Here is a 22,104-nt window from a genome sequence, read left to right on the forward strand (position 1 = left end):
ATGAATTCTTCAATCTCAATAATTTTTAAAATCCCAAGGATAACTTATATTTTTTTGGTTTTCACTCATCAATTTATCTTATAGTGCTAGATTTCATACTAATGGTTTCATCTTTAGAGAATTTAGTGAAATGATATTTTTAAAATGATATTTTATTTTTATATTTAAGTTCCAGTTGAATATGTTTTGTTTTTTGGATCATTTTTTATCTTGATTAAAAGACACAAAAAACCAATTGTTTAATTATGTTCTTTTTGTTTTCAAAAACCTCAAATCATAAAAAAAAAAAATATTATATTGATCTCTGCAGATTTATCAATTGGATCACAAAACAAAATAGTCTTTATAAATGGATAAATGGATAATTATATTGATCTTTATAAATTATTAAAAAATGATACATGAATATGTGAGATAACCAGAGACATAATAGATAATTACATATGGATTATTTCAACTTTATGATCTTATTATGTGGTGAATATTGTAAGGAAGTATGAAAATAATGACTTATAAGATGTTAATATAAAATAGAAAATGGAGATAAACATTTTAAAAGATTAAAATAAATGTGTAGACAAAAAAAAAAGATTAAAATAAATATATAAGATATACATATCATACAAACTCTAAAACTAAGCTTTTACAATGATATTTGATTTGATTTTTTATAACCCATACAACAACAATAACAAAAAAATACAAAACAAAACAAAACAAAACAAAAAAGAGATTTGAGAGTAGTGGAAGAAGATGAGAGAATGAAAGAGTGATAGACTAAGAGAATAAGATAATGAATATTTATAGGAAGAGAAATGATGAAAAATTGCATTTAGAAAAATGAGAGTTACAATTCTAATTTATTGTTTTGTTTTAATACAATTAATTAATACAACTTAGTGGAGAAATAAAGTTAATGCATAATTTATAGGGAGAAGATATAAAGATTTCAGTTTTATATTATGTGAGTTAAATGTGAAAATTAATTGTTTTTAAATTTGTGTTTTAATATAATTTTTTTTTATTAAAATTGCATTGCCAAGTGGACCAATAAGGAGAGACTGAAACTCTACTTTTATATATATGATTCTGAAAGTTCATGATTTAAATGTCCCAAATTTGAAAGTTCATGATTTTTTTTTTGACATTTTTCCCATTAATAATATGTCAAAATTACAGGATGGACAACCAATATAAATAAAAACGTGAACAACAGGATTCGAACCTGCGCTATTGGAAATCCGGGTGCGGTCGTTTCAAAAGCCCACATGATTTCTAGTCATGCCTGATACCCACTCCGGCAGGACCACTTGTATATGAAAAAAGACCTAGCCATTTACTATTCTCTATCATAAATCCTGGTGTTCAGTGAGAAGTAGATGAGTCTAAGCAGGACTCAATTTATAACCTAGATCAAAAAGATCAAAACCATAACACTTGTTCGGCGATCTTTATGTTTCAAGAATTATAATACATTTTCTGAATGCGAAACAAATTTTTTGAAGAGCTCCTTTGTTGATATATTTTTTTATCTACTTATCTATTTGTATTATTATTTATTTCTTTTATTTTTTTGAATGAATGTAAAATTTTATTTATCAAAAAAACCGTTTTCTCTTTACAACGAGTGTAAACTAGTTTAAAATTTAGCTAGTAACATAAAAAAAAAATTATGTTCTAGTAGTGGACCAGAGGATGAGCACATCTTCATACAGGGTGTTACCTGAACCTTGAATGAGTAGAAGCTTGTTCCGAATAGTTCTATCAATCCGTTGATGAAGCCGGGATACAGAGACCGGAGGTTCACCGTGCCTGCGGTTGTTTCGTTCTTGACATATGGAGTGGAGTGCGACCTGAAGAGAGCAGCGCAGCAGCAGACGGGGAAGTTTATCGAGTGACGAGTCAGAGATGAGGGTCTTGATGAGTTCTCAGTCAGAGGATGAGTATACCCCAAGAAAACCAGAAGTGAGTTTACGCCAAATCTGATGAGAGTAGGAGCATTGGAAAAAGAGATGAGACCGTGTTTCCAAGGGTGCTGAGCAGAGAGAACAGGAGGTGTCGACCGACTGATTCCAGTTAAACCTTCTATCACCCGTGGAGAATCTATTGAGCATGCCGAGCCACGTAAGAAAAGCAAATTTTGGAGTTGTCTGAGGGAACCACACACCCTTGGCCCAATTTCGGCTTCTCTTTATGTTTCAAGAATTATAATACATTTTCTGAATTCGAAAACAAATTTTTTGAAGAGCTCCTTTGTTGATATATTATTTTATATCTATTTATCTATATGCATGTAATACTGAGATGTGGGCTATGATTGTTTATATTATTGCACAATTAACGCATACAAATCGTGGAAGAAAGTGGCAAAGGGTGTTTCACTACGCTTGTAAGAACGTTGACGATTCGTAAGCACTAACCACGAGCCTTTAAATATAATTCTGCATATACAACTTTAAGTTTATCTTTCAAAAACTCTATGATCATTTGGGGTTTTAAAGCATAGAATAGAGGAAAGCTCAGAGTATTTTTTACTTAGTGTACTATAAAATCATTTCTTATGCTAACAGACTTGTATAAACCTAAAACATACCAATCGAATAAAAAACGAATCCGATCAAAAGTTTTAGTTTAAGTCTTCTTTTGTTGCCAGCGTGTCTTGGTTAATTAGATCCAATATTCAAAAAAAAGTAAATGTCACAACTCTATAAAATCCCAACATGTGGGAGAAAATTCCGACCTACCGGATTCGAACCAGTGACCTAAGGATATTCTGCTTCAACTACAGTCCTCCGCTCTACCAACTGAGCTAAGGTCGGATTGTATTGTACTTGATGCATGTGTACTTTTCTAAATAATCTATGAACACAAAGATTTGCATAAATTTAGAATACACGAAATGAAAAAGGCTTTAGCCCATAAAATCCGACCTACCGGATTCGAACCAGTGACCTAAGGATATTCTGATTCAACTACAGTCCTCCGCTCTACCAACTGAGCTAAGGTCGGATTGTATTGTACTTGATGCATGTGTACTTTTCTAAATAATCTATGAACACAAAGATTTGCATAAATTTAGAATACACGAAATGAAAAAGGCTTTAGCCCATAAATTCCGACCTACCGGATTCGAACCAGTGACCTAAGGATAATCTGCGTCAACTACAGTCCTCCGCTCTACCAACTGAGCTAAGGTCGGTTTTTATTATAAGATTATACGCATATAGAAGATTCAACATAGTACTTCTAATCGATCTTAAAAGTACTTAGAAATGTAATGGAAAAAAGGTGAGCTAACTAGTAACTTTAAGGTTGCCATGTTGTGTTGCAATTTCATATCACAATTAAAGTTATACATAAAACTTAGGTGACAGGAAAACCGGAACAAACTCTATAACTGAACAATACACAATTTTAGAACTTACACGCACGATAAATAAAAACGTGAACGGCAGGATTCGAACCTGCGCGGGCAAAGCCCACATGATTTCTAGTCATGCCCGATAACCACTCCGGCACGTCCACTCTTATATGAAAATAGACCTAGCCATATACTATCGTCTATCATAAATGCTAGTGTTCAGTGAGAATTATCATAGATGCTGGTGTTCAGTGAGAATTATGGATGAGTCTAGCCATGACTCGATTTATAACCTAGATAAAAAGATTAAAAGCACAACGCTTGTTCGGCTCTCTTTATGTTTCAAGAATTATAATACATTTTCTGAATTCGAAAACAAATTTTTTGAAGAGCTCCTTTGTTGATATATTATTTTATATCTACTTATCTATATGCATGTAATACTGAGATGTGGGCTATGATTGTTTATATTATTGCAAAATTAACGCATACAAATCGTGGAAGAAAGTGGAAAAGGGTTTTTCACTACGCTTGTAAGAACGTTGATGATTCGTAAGCACTAACCACGAGCCTTTAAATATAATTCTGCATATACAACTTTAAGTTTATCTTTCAAAAAATCTATGATCATTTGGGGTTTTAAAGCATAGAATAGAGGAAACCTCAGAGTATTTTTTACTTAGTGTACTATGAAATCATTTATTATGCTAACAGAATTGTATAAACCTAAAACATACCAATCGAATAAAAAACAAATTCGATCAAAAGTTTTAGTTTAAGTCTTCTTTTGTTGCCAGCGTGTCTTGGTTAATTAGATCCATTATTCAAAAAAAAGTAAATGTCAGAACTCTATAAAATCCCAACATGTGGGAGAAAATTCCGACCTACCGGATTCGAACCAGTGACCTAAGGATATTCTGCTTCAACTACAGTCCTCCGCTCTACCAACTGAGCTAAGGTCGGATTGTATTGTACTTGATGCATGTGTACTTTTCTAAATAATCTATGAACACAAAGATTTGAATAAATTTAGAATACACGAAATGAAAAAGGCTTTAGCCCATAAATTCCGACCTACCGGATTCGAACCAATGACCTAAGGATAATCTGCGTCTACTACAGTCCTCCGCTCTACCAACTGAGCTAAGGTCGGGTTTTATTACAAGATTATACGCGTGTAGAAGATTCAACATAGTACTTCTAATCGATCTTAAAAGTACTAAGAAGAGTAATGGAAAAAAGGTGAGCTAACTAGTAACTTTAACGTTGCCATGTTGTGTTGCAATTTCATATCACAATTAAAGTTTACATAAAACTTAGGTGACGGAAAACTGGAACAAACTCTATTACGGAACAATTCACAATTTTAGAACTTACACGCACGATAAATAAAAACGTGAACGGCAGGATTCGAACCTGCGCGGGCAAAGCCCACATGATTTCTAGTCATGCCCGATAACCACTCCGGCACGTCCACTCTTATATGAAAATAGACCTAGCCATATACTATTGTCTATCATAAATGCTAGTGTTCAGTGAGAATTATCATAGATGCTGGTGTTCAGTGAGAATTATGGATGAGTCTAGCCATGACTCGATTTATAACCTAGATAAAAAGATTAAAAGCACAACGCTTGTTCGGCTCTTTTTATGTTTCAAGAATTATAATACATATTCTGAATTCGAAAACAAGTTTTTTGAAGAGCTCCTTTGTTGATATATTATTTTATCTCTACTTATCTATAAGCATGTAATACTGAGATGTGGGCTATGATTATTTATATTATTGCAAAATTAACGCATACAAATCGTGGAAGAAAGTGGAAAAGGGTTTTTCACTACGCTTGTAAGAACGTTGACGATTCGTAAGCACTAACCACGAGCCTTTAAATATAATTCTGCATATACAACTTTAAGTTTATCTTTCAAAAAATCTATGATCATTTGGGGGTTTAAAGCATATAATAGAGGAAACCTCAGACTATTTTTTACTTAGTGTACTATGAAATCATTTCTTATGCTAACAGAATTGTATAAACCTAAAACATACCAATCGAATAAAAAACGAATTCGATCAAAAGTTTTAGTTTAAGTATTCTTTTGTTGCCAGCGTGTCTTGGTTAATTAGATCCATTATTCAAAAAAAAAGTAAATGTCACAACTCTATAAAATCCCAACATGTGGGAGAAAATTCCGACCTACCGGATTCGAACCAGTGACCTAAGGATATTCTGCTTCAAGTACAGTCCTCCGCTCTACCAACTGAGCTAAGGTCGGATTGTATTATACTTGATGCATGTGTACTTTTCTAAATAATCTATGAACACAAAGATTTGCATAAATTTAGAATACACGAAATGAAAAAGGCTTTAGCCCATAAATTCCGACCTACCGGATTCGAACCAGTGACCTAAGGATAATCTGCGACTACTACAGTCCGCTCTACCAACTGAGCTAAGGTCGATTTTTATTATAAGATTATACGCGTGTAGAAGATTCAACATAGTACTTCTAATCGATCTTAAAAGTACTTAGAAGAGTAATGGAAAAAAGGTGAGCTAACTAGTAACTTTAACGTTGCCATGTTGTGTTGCAATTTTATATCACAATTAAAGTTTACATAAAACTTAGGTGACGGAAAACCGGAACAAACTCTATAACGGAACAATACACAATTTTAGTACTTACACGCACGATTAATAAAAACGTGAACGGCAGGATTCAAACCTGCGCGGGCAAAGCCCACATGATTTCTAGTCATGCCCGATAATCACTCCGGCACGTCCACTCTTATATGAAAATAGACCTAGCCATATACTATTGTCTATCATAAATGCTAGTGTTCAGTGAGAATTATCATAGATGCTGGTGTTCAGTGAGAATTGTGGATGAGTCTAAGCATGACTCGATTTATAACCTAGATAAAAAGATTAAAAGCACAACGCTTGTTCGGCTCTCTTTATGTTTCAAGAATTATAATACATTTTCTGAATTCGAAAACAAATTTTTTGAAGAGCTCCTTTGTTGATATATTATTTTATATCTACTTATCTATATGCATGTAATACTGAGATGTGGGCTATGATTGTTTATATTATTGCAAAATTAACGCATACAAATCGTGGAAGAAAGTGGCAAAGGGTTTTTCACTACGCTTGTAAGAACGTTGACGATTCGTAAGCACTAACCACGAGCCTTTAAATATAATTCTGCATATACAACTTTAAGTTTATCTTTCAAAAAATCTATGATCATTTGGGGTTTTAAAGCATAGAATAGAGGAAAGCTCAGAGTATTTTTTACTTAGTGTACTATAAAATCATTTCTTATGCTAACAGAATTGTATAAACCTAAAACATACCAATCGAATAAAAAACGAATCCGATCAAAAGTTTTAGTTTAAGTCTTCTTTTGTTGCCAGCGTGTCTTGGTTAATTAGATCCAATATTCAAAAAAAAAGTAAATGTCACAACTCTATAAAATCCCAACATGTGGGAGAAAATTCCGACCTACCGGATTCGAACCAGTGACCTAAGGATATTCTGGTTCAACTACAGTCCTCCGCTCTACCAACTGAGCTAAGGTCGGATTGTATTGTACTTGATGCATGTGTACTTTTCTAAATAATCTATGAACACAAAGATTTGCATAAATTTAGAATACACGAAATGAAAAAGGCTTTAGCCCATAAATTCCGACCTACCGGATTCGAACCAGTGACCTAAGGATAATCTGCGTCTACTACAGTCCTCCGCTCTACCAACTGACCTAAGGTCGGTTTTTATTATAAGATTATACGCATATAGAAGATTCAACATAGTACTTCTAATCGATCTTAAAAGTACTTAGAAATGTAATGGAAAAAAGGTGAGCTAACTAGTAACTTTAACGTTGCCATGTTGTGTTGCAATTTCATATCACAATTAAAGTTTACATAAAACTTAGGTGACGGAAAACCGGAACAAACTCTATAACTGAACAATACACAATTTTAGAACTTACACGCACGATAAATAAAAACGTGAACGGCAGGATTCGAACCTGCGCGGGCAAAGCCCACATGATTTCTAGTCATGCCCGATAACCACTCCGGCACGTCCACTCTTATATGAAAATAGACCTAGCCATATACTATCGTCTATCATAAATGCTAGTGTTCAGTGAGAATTATCATAGATGCTGGTGTTCAGTGAGAATTATGGATGAGTCTAGCCATGACTCGATTTATAACCTAGATAAAAAGATTAAAAGCACAACGCTTGTTCGGCTCTCTTTATGTTTCAAGAATTATAATACATTTTCTGAATTCGAAAACAAGTTTTTTGAAGAGCTCCTTTGTTGATATATTATTTTATATCTACTTATCTATATGCATGTAATACTGAGATGTGGGCTATGATTGTTTATATTATTGCAAAATTAACGCATACAAATCGTGGAAGAAAGTGGAAAAGGGTTTTTCACTACGCTTGTAAGAACGTTGATGATTCGTAAGCACTAACCACGAGCCTTTAAATATAATTCTGCATATACAACTTTAAGTTTATCTTTCAAAAAATCTATGATCATTTGGGGTTTTAAAGCATAGAATAGAGGAAACCTCAGAGTATTTTTTACTTAGTGTACTATGAAATCATTTCTTATGCTAACAGAATTGTATAAACCTAAAACATACCAATCGAATAAAAAACAAATTCGATCAAAAAATTTAGTTTAAGTCTTCTTTTGTTGCCAGCGTGTCTTGGTTAATTAGATCCATTATTCAAAAAAAAGTAAATGTCACAACTCTATAAAATCCCAACATGTGGGAGAAAATTCCGACCTACCGGATTCGAACCAGTGACCTAAGGATATTCTGCTTCAACTACAGTCCTCCGCTCTACCAACTGAGCTAAGGTCGGATTGTATTGTACTTGATGCATGTGTACTTTTCTAAATAATCTATGAACACAAAGATTTGCATAAATTTAGAATACACGAAATGAAAAAGGCTTTAGCCCATAAATTGCGACCTACCGGATTCGAACCAGTGACCTAAGGATAATCTACGTCTACTACAGTCCTCCGCTCTACCAACTGAGCTAAGGTCGGTTTTTATTACAAGATTATACGCGTGTAGAAGATTCAACATAGTACTTCTAATCGATCTTAAAAGTACTAAGAAGAGTAATGGAAAAAAGGTGAGCTAACTAGTAACTTTAACGTTGCCATGTTGTGTTGCAATTTCATATCACAATTAAAGTTTACATAAAACTTAGGTGACGGAAAACTGGAACAAACTCTATAACAGAACAATACACAATTTTAGAACTTACACGCACGATAAATAAAAACGTGAACGGCAGGATTCGAACCTGCGCGGGCAAAGCCCACAAGATTTCTAGTCATGCCCGATAACCACTCCGGCACGTCCACTCTTATATGAAAATAGACCTAGCCATATACTATTGTCTATCATAAATGCTAGTGTTCAGTGAGAATTATCATAGATGCTGGTGTTCAGTGAGAATTATGGATGAGTCTAGCCATGACTCGATTTATAACCTAGATAAAAAGATTAAAAGCACAACGCTTGTTCGGCTCTTTTTATGTTTCAAGAATTATAATACATTTTCTGAATTCGAAAACAAATTTTTTGAAGAGCTCCTTTGTTGATATATTATTTTATATCTACTTATCTATATGCATGTAATACTGAGATGTGGGCTATGATTATTTATATTATTGCAAAATTAACGCATACAAATCGTGGAAGAAAGTGGAAAAGGGTTTTTCACTACGCTTGTAAGAACGTTGACGATTTGTAAGCACTAACCACGAGCCTTTAAATATAATTCTGCATATACAACTTTAAGTTTATCTTTCAAAAAATCTATGATCATTTGGGGTTTTAAAGCATATAATAGAGGAAACCTCAGAGTATTTTTTACTTAGTGTACTATGAAATCATTTCTTATGCTAACAGAATTGTATAAACCTAAAACATACCAATCGAATAAAATGTGTCTTAATCCAATGCAACTAACTAATTATAAGAGTTTGAGATTGATGTGGAGAGTTTAAAAGCCACTTATACCCATTTTGTCCCAAAACAGGCTAAAACCAAGAAAACATTGCTTAGAAGCACTAAACAGCTTTGTTAGTGTTTCTGGGGTTAAAATGTGTCTTAATCCAATGCAACTAACTAATTCTAAGAGTTTGAGATATATGTGGAGAGTTTAAAAGCCACTTATACCCATTTTGTCCCAAAACAGGCTAAAACCAAAAAAACATTGCTTAGAAGCTGTAAACAGCTATGTTAGTGTTTCTGGGGTTAAAATGTGTCTTAATCCATGCAACTAACTAATTATAAGACTTTGAGATAGATGTGGAGAGTTTAAAAGCCACTTATACCCATTCTGTCCCAAAACAGGCTAAAACCAAGAAAACATTGCTTAGAAGCACTAAACAGCTTTGTTAGTGTTTCTGGGGTTAAAATGTGTCTTAATCCAATGCAACTATCTAATTATAAAAGTTTGAGATGGATTTGGAGAGTTTAAAAGCCACTTATACCCATTTTGTCCCAAAACAGGCTAAAACAAAAAAAACATTGTTTAGAAGCTGTAAACAGCTATGTTAGTGTTTATGGGGTTAAAATGTGTCTAAATCCAATGCAACTAACTAATTAGAAGAGTTTGAGATAGATGTGGAGAGTTTAAAAGCCACTTATAGCCATTTTGTCCCAAAATAGGCTAAAACCAAGAAAACATTGCTTAGAAGCTGTAAACAGCTATGTTAGTGTTTATGGGGTTAAAATGTGTCTTAATCCAATGCAACTAACTAATTATAAGAGTTTGAGATTGATGTGGAGAGTTTAAAAGCCACTTATACCCATTTTCTCCCAAAACAGGCTAAAACCAAGAAAACATTGCTTAGAAGCTGTAAACAGCTATGTTAGTGTTTCTGGGGTTAAAATGTGTCTTAATCCAATGCAACTGACTAGTTATAAGAGTTTGAGATGGATGTGGAGAGTTTAAAAGCCACTTATACCCATTTTGTCCCAAAACAGGCTAAAACCAAGAAAATATTGCTTAGAAGCACTCAACTGCTTTGTTAGTGTTTCTGGGGTTAAAATGTGTCTTAATCTAATGCAACTAACTAATTATAAGAGTTTGAGATAGATGTGGAGAGTTTAAAAGCCACTTATACCCATTTTGTCCCAAAACAGGCTAAAACCAAGAAAACATTGCTTAGAAGCTGTAAACAGCTTTGTTAGTGTTTCTAGGGTTAAAATGTGTCTTAATCCAATGCAACTAACTAATTATAAGAGTTTGAGATTGATGTGGAGAGTTTAAAAGCCACTTATACCCATTTTGTCCCAAAACAGGCTAAAACCAAGAAAACATTGCTTAGAAGCTGTAAACAGCTTTGTTAGTGTTTCTAGGGTTAAAATGTGTCTTAATCCAATGCAACTAACTAATTATAAGAGATTGAGATTGATGTGGAGAGTTTAAAAGCCACTTATACCCATTTTGTCCCAAAACAGGCTAAAACAAAGAAAACATTGCTTAGAAGCCCTAAACAGCTTTGTTAGTGTTTCTGGGGTTAAAATGTGTCTTAATCCAATGCAACTAACTAATTCTAAGAGTTTGAGATATATGTGGAGAGTTTAAAAGCCACTTATACCCATTTTGTCCCAAAATAGGCTAAAACCAAGAAAACATTGCTTAGAAGCTGTAAACAGCTATGTTAGTGTTTCTGGGGTTAAATTGTGGCTTAATCCATGCAACTAACTAATTATAAGACTTTGAGATAGATGTGGAGGGTTTAAAAGCCACTTATACCCATTTTGTCCCAAAACAGGCTAAAACCAAGAAAACATTGCTTAGAAGCACTAAACAGCTTTGTTAGTGTTTTTGGGGTTAAAATGTGTCTTAATTTAATGCAACTAACTAATTATATGAGTTTGAGATGGATTTGGAGAGTTTAAAAGCCACTTATACCCATTTTGTCCCAAAATAGGCTAAAACCAAGAAAACATTGCTTAGAAGCTGTAAACAGCTATGTTAGTATTTCTGGGGTTAAAATGTGTCTTAATCCAATGCAACTAACTAATTATAAGAGTTTGAGATAGATGTGGAGAGTTTAAAAGCCACTTATACCCATTCTATCCCAAAACAGGCTAAAACCAAGAAAACATTACTTAGAAGCACTAAACAGCTTTGTTAGTGTTTCTGGGGTTAAAATGTGTCTTAATCCAATGCAACTAATTAATTATCAGAGTTTGAGATAGATGTGGAGAGTTTAAAAGCCACTTATACCCATTTTGTCCCAAAACATGCTAAAACCAAGAAAACAATGCTTAGAAATACTAAACAGCTTTGTTAGTGTTTCTGGGGTTAAAATGTGTCTTAATCCAATGCAACTAACTAATTATAAGAGTTTGAGATAGATGTGGAGAGTTTAAAAGCCACTTATAGACATTTTGTCCCAAAACAGACTAAAACCAAGAAAACATTGCTTAGAAGCTGTAAACAGCTTTGTTAGTGTGTCTGGGGTTAAAATGTGTCTTAATCCAATGGTACTGACAAATTATAAGCGTAATGTGTCTTATTCCAATGCAACTAAGAACGTTGACGATTCGTAAGCACTAACCACGAGCCTTTAAATATAATTCTGCATATACAACTTTAAGTTTATCTTTCAAAAAATCTATGATCATTTGGGGTTTTAAAGCATAGAATAGAGGAAACCTTAGAGTAATTTTTACTTAGTGTACTATGAAATCATTTCTTATGCTAACAGAATTGTATAAACCTAAAACATACCAATCGAATAAAAAACGAATTCGATCAAACGTTTTAGTTTAAGTCTTATTTTGTTGCCAGCGTGTCTTGGTTAATTAGACCCATTATTCAAAAAAAAGTAAATGTCACAACTCTATAAAATCCCAACATGTGGGAGAAAGTTCCGACCTACCGGATTCGAACCAGTGACCTAAGGATATTCTGCTTCAACTACAGTCCTCCGCTCTACCAACTGAGCTAAGGTCGGATTGTATTGTACTTGATGCATGTGTACTTTTCTAAATAATCTATGATCACAAAGATTTGCATAAATTTAGAATACACGAAATGAAAAAGGCTTTAGCCCATAAATTCCGACCTACCGGATTCGAACCAGTGACCTAAGGATAATCTGCGTCTACTACAGTCCTCCGCTCTACCAACTGAGCTAAGGTCGGTTTTTATTATAAGATTATACGCGTGTAGAAGATTCAACATAGTACTTCTAATCGATCTTAAAAGTAATTAGAAGAGTAATGGAAAAAAGGTGAGCTAACTAGTAACTTTAACGTTGCCATGTTGTGTTGCAATTTCATATCACAATTAAAGTTTACATAAAACTTAGGTGACGGAAAACCGGAACAAACTCTATAACGGAACAATACACAATTTTAGAACTTACACGCACGATAAATAAAAACGTGAACGGCAGGATTCGAACCTGCGCGGGCAAAGCCCACATGATTTCTAGTCATGCCCGATAACCACTCCGGCACGTCCACTCTTATATTAAAATAGACCTGGCCATATACTATTGTCTATCATAAATGCTAGTGTTCAGTGAGAATTATCATAGATGCTGGTGTTCAGTGAGAATTATGGATGAGTCTAAGCATGACTCGATTTATAACCTAGATAAAAAGATTAAAAGCACAACGCTTGTTCGGCTCTCTTTATGTTTCAAGAATTATAATACATTTTCTGAATTCGAAAACAAATTTTTTGAAGAGCTCCTTTGTTGATATATTATTTTTTATCTACTTATCTATATGCATGTAATACTGAGATGTGGGCTATGATTGTTTATATTATTGCAAAATTAACGCATACAAATCGTGGAAGAAAGTGGAAAAGGGTTTTTCACTACGCTTGTAAGAACGTTGATGATTCGTAAGCACTAACCACGAGCCTTTAAATATAATTCTGCCTATAGAACTTTAAGTGTATCTTTCAAAAAATCTATGATTATTTGGGGTTTTAAAGCATAGAATAGAGGAAACCTCAGAGTATTTTTTACTTAGTGTACTATGAAATCATTTCTTATGCTAACAGAATTGTATAAACCTAAAACATACCAATTGAATAAAAAACGAATTCGATCAAAAGTTTTAGTTTAAGTCTTCTTTTGTTGCCAGCGTGTCTTGGTTAATTAGATCCATTATTAAAAAAAAAAAAGTAAATGTTACTACTCTATAAAGTCCCAACATGTGGGAGAAAATTCCGACCTACCGGATTCGAACCAGTGACCTAAGGATATTCTGCTTCAACTACAGTCCTCCGCTCTACCACCTGAGCTAAGGTCGGATTGTATTGTACTTGATGCATGTGTACTTTTCTAAATAATCTATGAAGACAAAGATTTGCATAAATTTAGAATACACGAAATGAAAAAGGCTTTAGCCCATAAATTCCGACCTACCGGATTCGAACCAGTGACCTAAGGATAATCTGCGTCTACTACAGTCCTCCGCTCTACCAACTGAGCTAAGGTCGGTTTTTATTATAAGATTATACGCGTGTAGAAGATTCAACATAGTACTTCTAATTGATGTTAAAAGTACTTAGAAGAGTAATGGAAAAAAGGTGAGCTAACTAGTAACTTTAACGTTGCCATGTTGTGTTGCAATTTCATATCACAATTAAAGTTTACATAAAACTTAGGTGACGGAAAACCGCAACAAACTCTATAACCGAACAATACACAATTTTAGAACTTACACGCACGATAAATAAAAACGTGAACGGCAGGATTCGAACCTGCGCGGGCAAAGCCCACATGATTTTTAGTCATGCCCGATAACAACTCCAGCACGTCCACTCTTATATGAAAATAGACCTAGCCATATACTATTATCTATCATAAATGCTAGTGTTCAGTGAGAATTATCATAGATGCTGTGTTCAGTGAGAATTATGGATGAGTCTAACCATGACTCGATTTATAACCTAGATAAAAAGATTAAAAGCTCAACGCTTGTTCGGTTCTCTTTATGTTTCAAGAATTATAATACATTTTCTGAATTCGAAAACAAATTTTTTGAAGACCTCCTTTGCTGATATATTATTTTATATCTACTTATCTATATGCATTTAATACTAAGATGTGGGCTGTGATTGTTTATATTATTGCAAAATTAACGCATACAAATCGTGGAAGAAAGTGGTAAAGGGTTTTTCACTACGCTTGTAAGAACATTGACGATTCGTAAGCACTAACCACGAGCCTTTAAATATAATTCTGCATATACAACTTTAAGTTTATCTTTCAAAAACTCTATGATTATTTGGGGTTTTAAAGCATAGAATAGAGGAAAACTCAGAGTATTTTTTACTTAGTGTACTATAAAATCATTTCTTATGCTAACAGAATTGTATAAACCTAAAACATACCAATCGAGAATCCGATCAAAAGTTTTAGTTTAAGTCTTCTTTTGTTGCCAGCGTGTCTTGGTTAATTAGAATCAACATTCAAAAAAAATAAATATCACAACTCTATAAAATCCCAACATGTGGGAGAAAATTCCGACCTACCGGATTCGAACCAGTGACCTAAGGATATTCTGCTTCAACTACAGTCCTCCGCTCTACCAACTGAGCTAAGGTCAGATTAAATTGTACTTGATGCATGTGTACTTTTCTAAATAATCTATGAACACAAAGATTTGCATAAATTTAGAATACACGAAATGAAAAAGGCTTTAGCCCATAAAATCCGACCTACCGGATTCCAACCAGTGACCTAAGGATAATCTGCGTCTACTACAGTCTTAGGTTTTTATTATAAGATTATACGCGTGTAGAAGATTCAACATAGTACTTCTAATCGATCTTAAAAGTACTTAGAAGAGTAGTGGAAAAAGGTGAGCTAACTAGTAACTTTATCGTTGCCATGTTGTGTTGCAATTTCATATCACAATTAAAGTTAACATAAAACTTAGGTGACGGAAAACCGGAACAAACTCTATAACGGAACAATACACAATTTTAGAACTTACACGCACGATAAATAAAAACGTGAACGGCAGGATTCGAACCTGCACGGGCAAAGCCCACATGATTTCTAGTCATGCCCGATAACAACTCCGGCACGTCCACTCTTTTATGAAAATAGACCTAGCCATATACTATTGTCTATCATAAATGCTAGTGTTCAGTGAGAATTATCATAGATGCTGGTGTTCAGTGAGAATTATGGATGAGTCTAACCATGACTCGATTTATAACCTAGATAAAAAGATTAAAAGCACAACGCTTGTTCGGCTCTCTTTATGTTTCAAGAATTATAATACATTTTCTGAATTCGAAAACAAATTTTTTGAAGAGCTCCTTTGTTGATATATTATTTTATATCTACTTATCTATATGCATGTAATATTGAGATGTGGGCTATGATTGTTTATATTATTGCAAAATTAACGTATACAAATCGTGGAAGAAAGTGGCAAAGGGTTTTTCACTACGCTTGTAAAACGTTGACGATTCGTAAGCACTAACCACGAGCCTTTAAATATAATTCTGCATATACAACTTAAAGTTTATCTTTCAAAAACTCTATGATCATTTGGGGATTTAAAGCATAGAATAGAGGAAAGCTCAGAGTATTTTTTACTTAGTGTACTATAAAATCATTTCTTATGCTAACAGAATTGTATAACCCTAAAACATACCAATCGAATAAAAAACGAATCCGCTCAAAAGTTTTAGTTTAAGTCTTCTTTTGTTGCCAGCGTGTCTTGGTTAATTAGAATCAATATTCAAAAAAAATAAATGTCACAACTCTATAAAATCCTAACATGTGGGAGAAAATTCCGACCTACCGGATTCGAACCAGTGACTTAAGGATATTCTGCTTCAACTACAGTCTTCCGCTCTACCAACTGAGCTAAGGTCGGATTGTATTGTACTTCATGCATGTGTACTATTCTAAATAATCTATGAACACAAAGATTTGCATAAATTTAGAATACACGAAATGAAAAAGGCTTTAGCCCATAAAATCCGACCTACCGGATTCGAACCAGTGACCTAAGGATAATCTGCGTCTACTACAGTCCTCCGCTCTACCAACTGAGCTAAGGTCGGTTTTTATTATAAGATTATACACGTGTAGAAGATTCAACATAGTACTTCTAATCGATGTTAAAAGTACTTAGAAGAGTAATGGAATAAAGGTGAGCTAACTAGTAACTTTAACGTTGCCATGTTGTGTTGCAATTTCATATCACAATTAAAGTTTACATAAAACTTAGGTGACGGAAAACCGCAACAAACTCTATAACGGAACAATACACAATTTTAGAACTTACACGCACGATAAATAAAAACGTGAACGGCAGGATTCGAACCTGCGCGGGCAAAGCCCACATGATTTCTAGTCATGCCCGATAACAACTCCGGCACGTCCACTCTTATATGAAAATAGACCTAGCCATATACTATTGTCTATCATAAATGCTAGTGTTCAGTGAGAATTATCATAGATGCTGTGTTCAGTGAGAATTATGGATGAGTCTAACCATGACTCGATTTATAACCTAGATAAAAAGATTAAAAGCACAACGCTTGTTCGGCTCTCTTTATGTTTCAAGAATTATAATACATTTTCTGAATTCGAAAACAAATTTTTTGAAGAGCTCCTTTGTTGATATATTATTTTATATCTACTTATCTATATGCATGTAATACTGAGATGTGGGCTATGATTGTTTATATTACTGCAAAATTAACGCATACAAATCGTGGAAGAAAGTGGCAAAGGGTTTTTCACTACGCTTGTAAGAACGTTGACGATTCGTAAGCACTAACCACGAGCCTTTAAATATAATTCTGCATATACAACTTAAAAGTTTATCTTTCAAACACTCTATGATCATTTGGGGTTTTAAAGCATAGAATAGAGGAAAACTCAGAGTATTTTTTACTTAGTGTACTATAAAATCATTTCTTATGCTAACAGATTTGTATAACCCTAAAACATACCAATCGAATAGAAAACGAATCTGATCAAAAGTTTTAGTTTAAGTCTTCTTTTGTTGCCAGCGTGTCTTGGTTAATGAAAACCAATGTTCAAAAAAAGTAAATGTCACAACTCTATAAAATCCCAACATGTGGGAGAAAATTCCGACCTACCGTATTCGAACCAGTGACCTAAGGATATTCTGCTTCAACTACAGTCCTCCGCTCTACCAACTGAGCTAAGGTCGGATTGTATTGTACTTGATGCATGTGTACTTTTCTAAATAATCTTTGAACACAAAGATTTGCATAAATTTAGAATTCACGAAAAGAAAAAGGCTTTAGCCCATAAAATCCGACATACCGGATTCAAACCAGTGACCTAAGGATAATCTGCGTCTACTACAGTCCTCCGCTCTACTAACTGAGCTAAGGTCGGTTTTTATTATAAGATTATACTCGTGTAGAAGATTCAACATAGGACTTCTAATCGATCTTAAAAGTACTTAGAAGAGTAGTGGAAAAAAGGTGAGCTAACTAGTAACTTTAACGTTGCCATGTTGTGTTGCAATTTCATATCACAATTAAAGTTTACATCAAACTTAGGTGACGGAAAACCGGAAGAAACTCTATAACGGAACAATACACAATTTTAGAACTTACACGCACGATAAATAAAAACGTGAACGGCAGGATTCGAACCTGCGCGGGCAAAGCCCACATGATTTCTAGTCATGCCCGATAACCACTCCGGCACGTCCACTCTTATATGAAAAGAGACCTAGCTATATACTATTCTCTATCATAAATGCTAGTGTTCATTGAGAATTATCATAGATGCTGGTGTTCAGTGAGAATTGTGGATGAGTCTAAGCATGACTGGATTTATAACCTAGCTAAAAAGATTAAAAGCACAACGCTTGTTCGGCTCTCTTTATGTTTCAAGAATTATAATACATTTTCTGAATTCGAAAACAAATTTTTTGAAGAGCTCCTTTGTTGATATATTATTTTATATCTACTTATCTATATGCATGTAATACTGAGATGTGGGCTATGATTGTTTATATTATTGCAAAACTAACGCATACAAATCGTGGAAGAAAGTGGCAAAGGGGTTTTCATTACGCTTGTAAGAACGTTGACGATTCGTAAGCACTAACCACGAGCCTTTAAATATAATTCTGCATATACAACTTAAAAGTTTATCTTTCAAACACTCTATGATCATTTGGGGTTTTAAAGCATAGAATAGAGGAAAACTCAGAGTATTTTTTACTTAGTGTACTATAAAATCATTTCTTATGCTAACAGAATTGTATAACCCTAAAACATACCAATCGAATAGAAAACGAATCTGATCAAAAGTTTTAGTTTAAGTCTTCTTTTGTTGCCAGCGTGTCTTGGTTAATGAGAACCAATATTCAAAAAAGTAAATGTCACAACTCTATAAAATCCCAACATGTGGGAGAAAATTCCGACCTACCGGATTCGAACCAGTGACCTAAGGATATTCTGCTTCAACTACAGTCCTCCGCTCTACCAACTGAGCTAAGGTCGGATTGTATTGTACTTGATGCATGTGTACTTTTCTAAATAATCTATGAACACAAAGATTAGCATAAATTTAGAATTCACGAAAAGAAAAAGGCTTTAGCCCATAAAATCCGACATACCAGATTCAAACCAGTGACCTAAGGATAATCTGCGTCTACTACAGTCCTCCGCTCTACCAACTGAGCTAAGGTCGGTTTTTATTATAAGATTATACTCGTGTAGAAGATTCAACATAGGACTTCTAATCGATCTTAAAAGTACTTAAAAGAGTAGTGGAAAAAAGGTGAGCTAACTAGTAACTTTAACGTTGCCATGTTGTGTTGCAATTTCATATCACAATTAAAGTTTACATCAAACTTAGGTGACGGAAAACCGGAAGAAACTCTATAACGGAACAATACACAATTTTAGAACTTACACGCACGATAAATAAAAACGTGAACGGCAGGATTCGAACCTGCGCGGGCAAAGCCCACATGATTTCTAGTCATGCCCGATAACCACTCCGGCACGTCCACTCTTATATGAAAAGAGACCTAGCTATATACTATTCTCTATCATAAATGCTAGTGTTCATTGAGAATTATCATAGATGCTGGTGTTCAGTGAGAATTGTGGATGAGTCTAAGCATGACTGGATTTATAACCTAGCTAAAAAGATTAAAAGCACAACGCTTGTTCGGCTCTCTTTATGTTTCAAGAATTATAATACATTTTCTGAATTCGAAAACAAATTTTTTAAAGAGCTCCTTTGCTGATATATTATTTTATATCTACTTATCTATATGCATGTAATACTGAGATGTGGGCTATGATTGTTTATATTATTGCAAAACTAACGCATACAAATCGTGGAAGAAAGTGGCAAAGGGGTTTTCACTACGCTTGTAAGAACGTTGACGATTCGTAAGCACTAACCACGAGCCTTTAAATATAATTCAGCATATACAACTTAAAAGTTTATCTTTCAAACACTCTATGATCATTTGGGGTTTTAAAGCATAGAATAGAGGAAAACTCAGAGTATTTTTTACTTAGTGTACTATAAAATCATTTCTTATGCTAACAGAATTGTATAACCCTAAAACATACCAATCGAATAGAAAACGAATCTGATCAAAAGTTTTAGTTTAAGTCTTCTTTTGTTGCCAGCGTGTCTTGGTTAATGAAAACCAATATTCAAAAAAAGTAAATGTCACAACTCTATAAAATCCCAACATGTGGAAGAAAATTCCGACCTACCGTATTCGAACCAGTGACCTAAGGATATTCTGCTTCAACTACAGTCCTCCGCTCTACCAACTGAGCTAAGGTCGGATTGTATTGTACTTGATGCATGTGTACTTTTCTAAATAATCTTTGAACACAAAGATTTGCATAAATTTAGAATTCACGAAAAGAAAAAGGCTTTAGCCCATAAAATCCGACATACCGGATTCAAACCAGTGACCTAAGGATAATCTGCGTCTACTACAGTCCTCCGCTCTACTAACTGAGCTAAGGTCGGTTTTTATTATAAGATTATACTCGTGTAGAAGATTCAACATAGGACTTCTAATCGATCTTAAAAGTACTTAGAAGAGTAGTGGAAAAAAGGTGAGCTAACTAGTAACTTTAACGTTGCCATGTTGTGTTGCAATTTCATATCACAATTAAAGTTTACATCAAACTTAGGTGACGGAAAACCGGAAGAAACTCTATAACGGAACAATACACAATTTTAGAACTTACACGCACGATAAATAAAAACGTGAACGGCAGGATTCGAACCTGCGCGGGCAAAGCCCACATGATTTCTAGTCATGCCCGATAACCACTCCGGCACATCCACTCTTATATGAAAAGAGACCTAGCTATATACTATTCTCTATCATAAATGCTAGTGTTCATTGAGAATTATCATAGATGCTGGTGTTCAGTGAGAATTGTGGATGAGTCTAAGCATGACTGGATTTATAACCTAGCTAAAAAGATTAAAAGCACAACGCTTGTTCGGCTCTCTTTATGTTTCAAGAATTATAATACATTTTCTGAATTCGAAAACAAATTTTTTAAAGAGCTCCTTTGTTGATATATTATTTTATATCTACTTATCTATATGCATGTAATACTGAGATGTGGGCTATGATTGTTTATATTATTGCAAAACTAACGCATACAAATCGTGGAAGAAAGTGGCAAAGGGGTTTTCGCTACGCTTGTAAGAACGTTGACGATTCGTAAGCACTAACCACGAGCCTTTAAATATAATTCTGCATATACAACTTAAAAGTTTATCTTTCAAACACTCTATGATCATTTGGGGTTTTAAAGCATAGAATAGAGGAAAACTCAGAGTATTTTTTACTTAGTGTACTATAAAATCATTTCTTATGCTAACAGAATTGTATAACCCTAAAACATACCAATCGAATAGAAAACGAATCTGATCAAAAGTTTTAGTTTAAGTCTTCTTTTGTTGCCAGCGTGTCTTGGTTAATGAGAACCAATATTCAAAAAAAGTAAATGTCACAACTCTATAAAATCCTAACATGTGGGAGAAAATTCCGACCTACCGGATTCGAACCAGTGACCTAAGGATATTCTGCTTCAACTACAGTCCTCCGCTCTACCAACTGAGCTAAGGTCGGATTGTATTGTACTTGATGCATGTGTACTTTTCTAAATAATCTATGAACACAAAGATTTGCATAAATTTAGAATTCACGAAAAGAAAAAGGCTTTAGCCCATAAAATCCGACATACCGGATTCAAACCAGTGACCTAAGGATAATCTGCGTCTACTACAGTCCTCCGCTCTACCAACTGAGCTAAGGTCGGTTTTTATTATAAGATTATACTCGTGTAGAAGATTCAACATAGGACTTCTAATCGATCTTAAAAGTACTTAGAAGAGTAGTGGAAAAAAGGTGAGCTAACTAGTAACTTTAACGTTGCCATGTTGTGTTGCAATTTCATATCACAATTAAAGTTTACATCAAACTTAGGTGACGGAAAACCGGAAGAAACTCTATAACGGAACAATACACAATTTTAGAACTTACACGCACGATAAATAAAAACGTGAACGGCAGGATTCGAACCTGCGCGGGCAAAGCCCACATGATTTCTAGTCATGCCCGATAACCACTCCGGCACATCCACTCTTATATGAAAAGAGACCTAGCTATATACTATTCTCTATCA

At 34.2% G+C, this 22,104-nt stretch overlaps 25 non-coding genes across 25 annotated transcripts; all 25 read right to left on the reverse strand.

The window, feature by feature from the left end:
* Positions 1 to 2,734: 2,734 nt before the first annotated feature.
* Positions 2,735 to 2,819, reverse strand: TRNAY-GUA (transfer RNA tyrosine (anticodon GUA)). The gene is given in 2 exon segments: positions 2,735 to 2,770; positions 2,783 to 2,819. It is a non-coding gene; the product is annotated as a tRNA-Tyr (tRNA).
* A 105-nt stretch (positions 2,820 to 2,924) lies between these two features.
* TRNAY-GUA (transfer RNA tyrosine (anticodon GUA)) lies at positions 2,925 to 3,009 on the reverse strand. The gene is given in 2 exon segments: positions 2,925 to 2,960; positions 2,973 to 3,009. It is a non-coding gene; the product is annotated as a tRNA-Tyr (tRNA).
* Positions 3,010 to 3,114: 105 nt separating this feature from the next.
* TRNAY-GUA (transfer RNA tyrosine (anticodon GUA)) lies at positions 3,115 to 3,199 on the reverse strand. The gene is given in 2 exon segments: positions 3,115 to 3,150; positions 3,163 to 3,199. It is a non-coding gene; the product is annotated as a tRNA-Tyr (tRNA).
* A 244-nt stretch (positions 3,200 to 3,443) lies between these two features.
* TRNAS-AGA (transfer RNA serine (anticodon AGA)) lies at positions 3,444 to 3,525 on the reverse strand. The gene has a single exon. It is a non-coding gene; the product is annotated as a tRNA-Ser (tRNA).
* Positions 3,526 to 4,239: 714 nt separating this feature from the next.
* Positions 4,240 to 4,324, reverse strand: TRNAY-GUA (transfer RNA tyrosine (anticodon GUA)). Its single transcript is given in 2 exon segments — positions 4,240 to 4,275; positions 4,288 to 4,324. It is a non-coding gene; the product is annotated as a tRNA-Tyr (tRNA).
* Positions 4,325 to 4,756: 432 nt separating this feature from the next.
* On the reverse strand, positions 4,757 to 4,838 carry TRNAS-AGA (transfer RNA serine (anticodon AGA)). Its single transcript has one exon. It is a non-coding gene; the product is annotated as a tRNA-Ser (tRNA).
* Positions 4,839 to 6,067: 1,229 nt separating this feature from the next.
* Positions 6,068 to 6,149, reverse strand: TRNAS-AGA (transfer RNA serine (anticodon AGA)). The gene has a single exon. It is a non-coding gene; the product is annotated as a tRNA-Ser (tRNA).
* Positions 6,150 to 6,864: 715 nt separating this feature from the next.
* TRNAY-GUA (transfer RNA tyrosine (anticodon GUA)) lies at positions 6,865 to 6,949 on the reverse strand. Its single transcript is given in 2 exon segments — positions 6,865 to 6,900; positions 6,913 to 6,949. It is a non-coding gene; the product is annotated as a tRNA-Tyr (tRNA).
* Positions 6,950 to 7,381: 432 nt separating this feature from the next.
* TRNAS-AGA (transfer RNA serine (anticodon AGA)) lies at positions 7,382 to 7,463 on the reverse strand. The gene has a single exon. It is a non-coding gene; the product is annotated as a tRNA-Ser (tRNA).
* Positions 7,464 to 8,177: 714 nt separating this feature from the next.
* Positions 8,178 to 8,262, reverse strand: TRNAY-GUA (transfer RNA tyrosine (anticodon GUA)). The gene is given in 2 exon segments: positions 8,178 to 8,213; positions 8,226 to 8,262. It is a non-coding gene; the product is annotated as a tRNA-Tyr (tRNA).
* Positions 8,263 to 8,694: 432 nt separating this feature from the next.
* TRNAS-AGA (transfer RNA serine (anticodon AGA)) lies at positions 8,695 to 8,776 on the reverse strand. The gene has a single exon. It is a non-coding gene; the product is annotated as a tRNA-Ser (tRNA).
* A 3,533-nt stretch (positions 8,777 to 12,309) lies between these two features.
* On the reverse strand, positions 12,310 to 12,394 carry TRNAY-GUA (transfer RNA tyrosine (anticodon GUA)). The gene is given in 2 exon segments: positions 12,310 to 12,345; positions 12,358 to 12,394. It is a non-coding gene; the product is annotated as a tRNA-Tyr (tRNA).
* A 105-nt stretch (positions 12,395 to 12,499) lies between these two features.
* TRNAY-GUA (transfer RNA tyrosine (anticodon GUA)) lies at positions 12,500 to 12,584 on the reverse strand. The gene is given in 2 exon segments: positions 12,500 to 12,535; positions 12,548 to 12,584. It is a non-coding gene; the product is annotated as a tRNA-Tyr (tRNA).
* A 242-nt stretch (positions 12,585 to 12,826) lies between these two features.
* TRNAS-AGA (transfer RNA serine (anticodon AGA)) lies at positions 12,827 to 12,908 on the reverse strand. Its single transcript has one exon. It is a non-coding gene; the product is annotated as a tRNA-Ser (tRNA).
* A 907-nt stretch (positions 12,909 to 13,815) lies between these two features.
* On the reverse strand, positions 13,816 to 13,900 carry TRNAY-GUA (transfer RNA tyrosine (anticodon GUA)). The gene is given in 2 exon segments: positions 13,816 to 13,851; positions 13,864 to 13,900. It is a non-coding gene; the product is annotated as a tRNA-Tyr (tRNA).
* A 242-nt stretch (positions 13,901 to 14,142) lies between these two features.
* Positions 14,143 to 14,224, reverse strand: TRNAF-AAA (transfer RNA phenylalanine (anticodon AAA)). Its single transcript has one exon. It is a non-coding gene; the product is annotated as a tRNA-Phe (tRNA).
* Positions 14,225 to 15,419: 1,195 nt separating this feature from the next.
* TRNAS-AGA (transfer RNA serine (anticodon AGA)) lies at positions 15,420 to 15,501 on the reverse strand. The gene has a single exon. It is a non-coding gene; the product is annotated as a tRNA-Ser (tRNA).
* Positions 15,502 to 16,403: 902 nt separating this feature from the next.
* On the reverse strand, positions 16,404 to 16,488 carry TRNAY-GUA (transfer RNA tyrosine (anticodon GUA)). The gene is given in 2 exon segments: positions 16,404 to 16,439; positions 16,452 to 16,488. It is a non-coding gene; the product is annotated as a tRNA-Tyr (tRNA).
* A 242-nt stretch (positions 16,489 to 16,730) lies between these two features.
* Positions 16,731 to 16,812, reverse strand: TRNAS-AGA (transfer RNA serine (anticodon AGA)). Its single transcript has one exon. It is a non-coding gene; the product is annotated as a tRNA-Ser (tRNA).
* A 1,230-nt stretch (positions 16,813 to 18,042) lies between these two features.
* Positions 18,043 to 18,124, reverse strand: TRNAS-AGA (transfer RNA serine (anticodon AGA)). The gene has a single exon. It is a non-coding gene; the product is annotated as a tRNA-Ser (tRNA).
* Positions 18,125 to 18,837: 713 nt separating this feature from the next.
* TRNAY-GUA (transfer RNA tyrosine (anticodon GUA)) lies at positions 18,838 to 18,922 on the reverse strand. Its single transcript is given in 2 exon segments — positions 18,838 to 18,873; positions 18,886 to 18,922. It is a non-coding gene; the product is annotated as a tRNA-Tyr (tRNA).
* A 432-nt stretch (positions 18,923 to 19,354) lies between these two features.
* On the reverse strand, positions 19,355 to 19,436 carry TRNAS-AGA (transfer RNA serine (anticodon AGA)). Its single transcript has one exon. It is a non-coding gene; the product is annotated as a tRNA-Ser (tRNA).
* A 1,231-nt stretch (positions 19,437 to 20,667) lies between these two features.
* On the reverse strand, positions 20,668 to 20,749 carry TRNAS-AGA (transfer RNA serine (anticodon AGA)). Its single transcript has one exon. It is a non-coding gene; the product is annotated as a tRNA-Ser (tRNA).
* Positions 20,750 to 21,463: 714 nt separating this feature from the next.
* Positions 21,464 to 21,548, reverse strand: TRNAY-GUA (transfer RNA tyrosine (anticodon GUA)). Its single transcript is given in 2 exon segments — positions 21,464 to 21,499; positions 21,512 to 21,548. It is a non-coding gene; the product is annotated as a tRNA-Tyr (tRNA).
* Positions 21,549 to 21,980: 432 nt separating this feature from the next.
* Positions 21,981 to 22,062, reverse strand: TRNAS-AGA (transfer RNA serine (anticodon AGA)). The gene has a single exon. It is a non-coding gene; the product is annotated as a tRNA-Ser (tRNA).
* Between the last annotated feature and the right edge of the window lie 42 nt (positions 22,063 to 22,104).

Source organism: Camelina sativa, chromosome 5, assembly GCF_030686135.1.
Source record: "Camelina sativa cultivar CO46 ecotype springtype chromosome 5, ASM3068613v1".
Classification (NCBI taxonomy): Eukaryota; Viridiplantae; Streptophyta; class Magnoliopsida; order Brassicales; family Brassicaceae; genus Camelina; species Camelina sativa.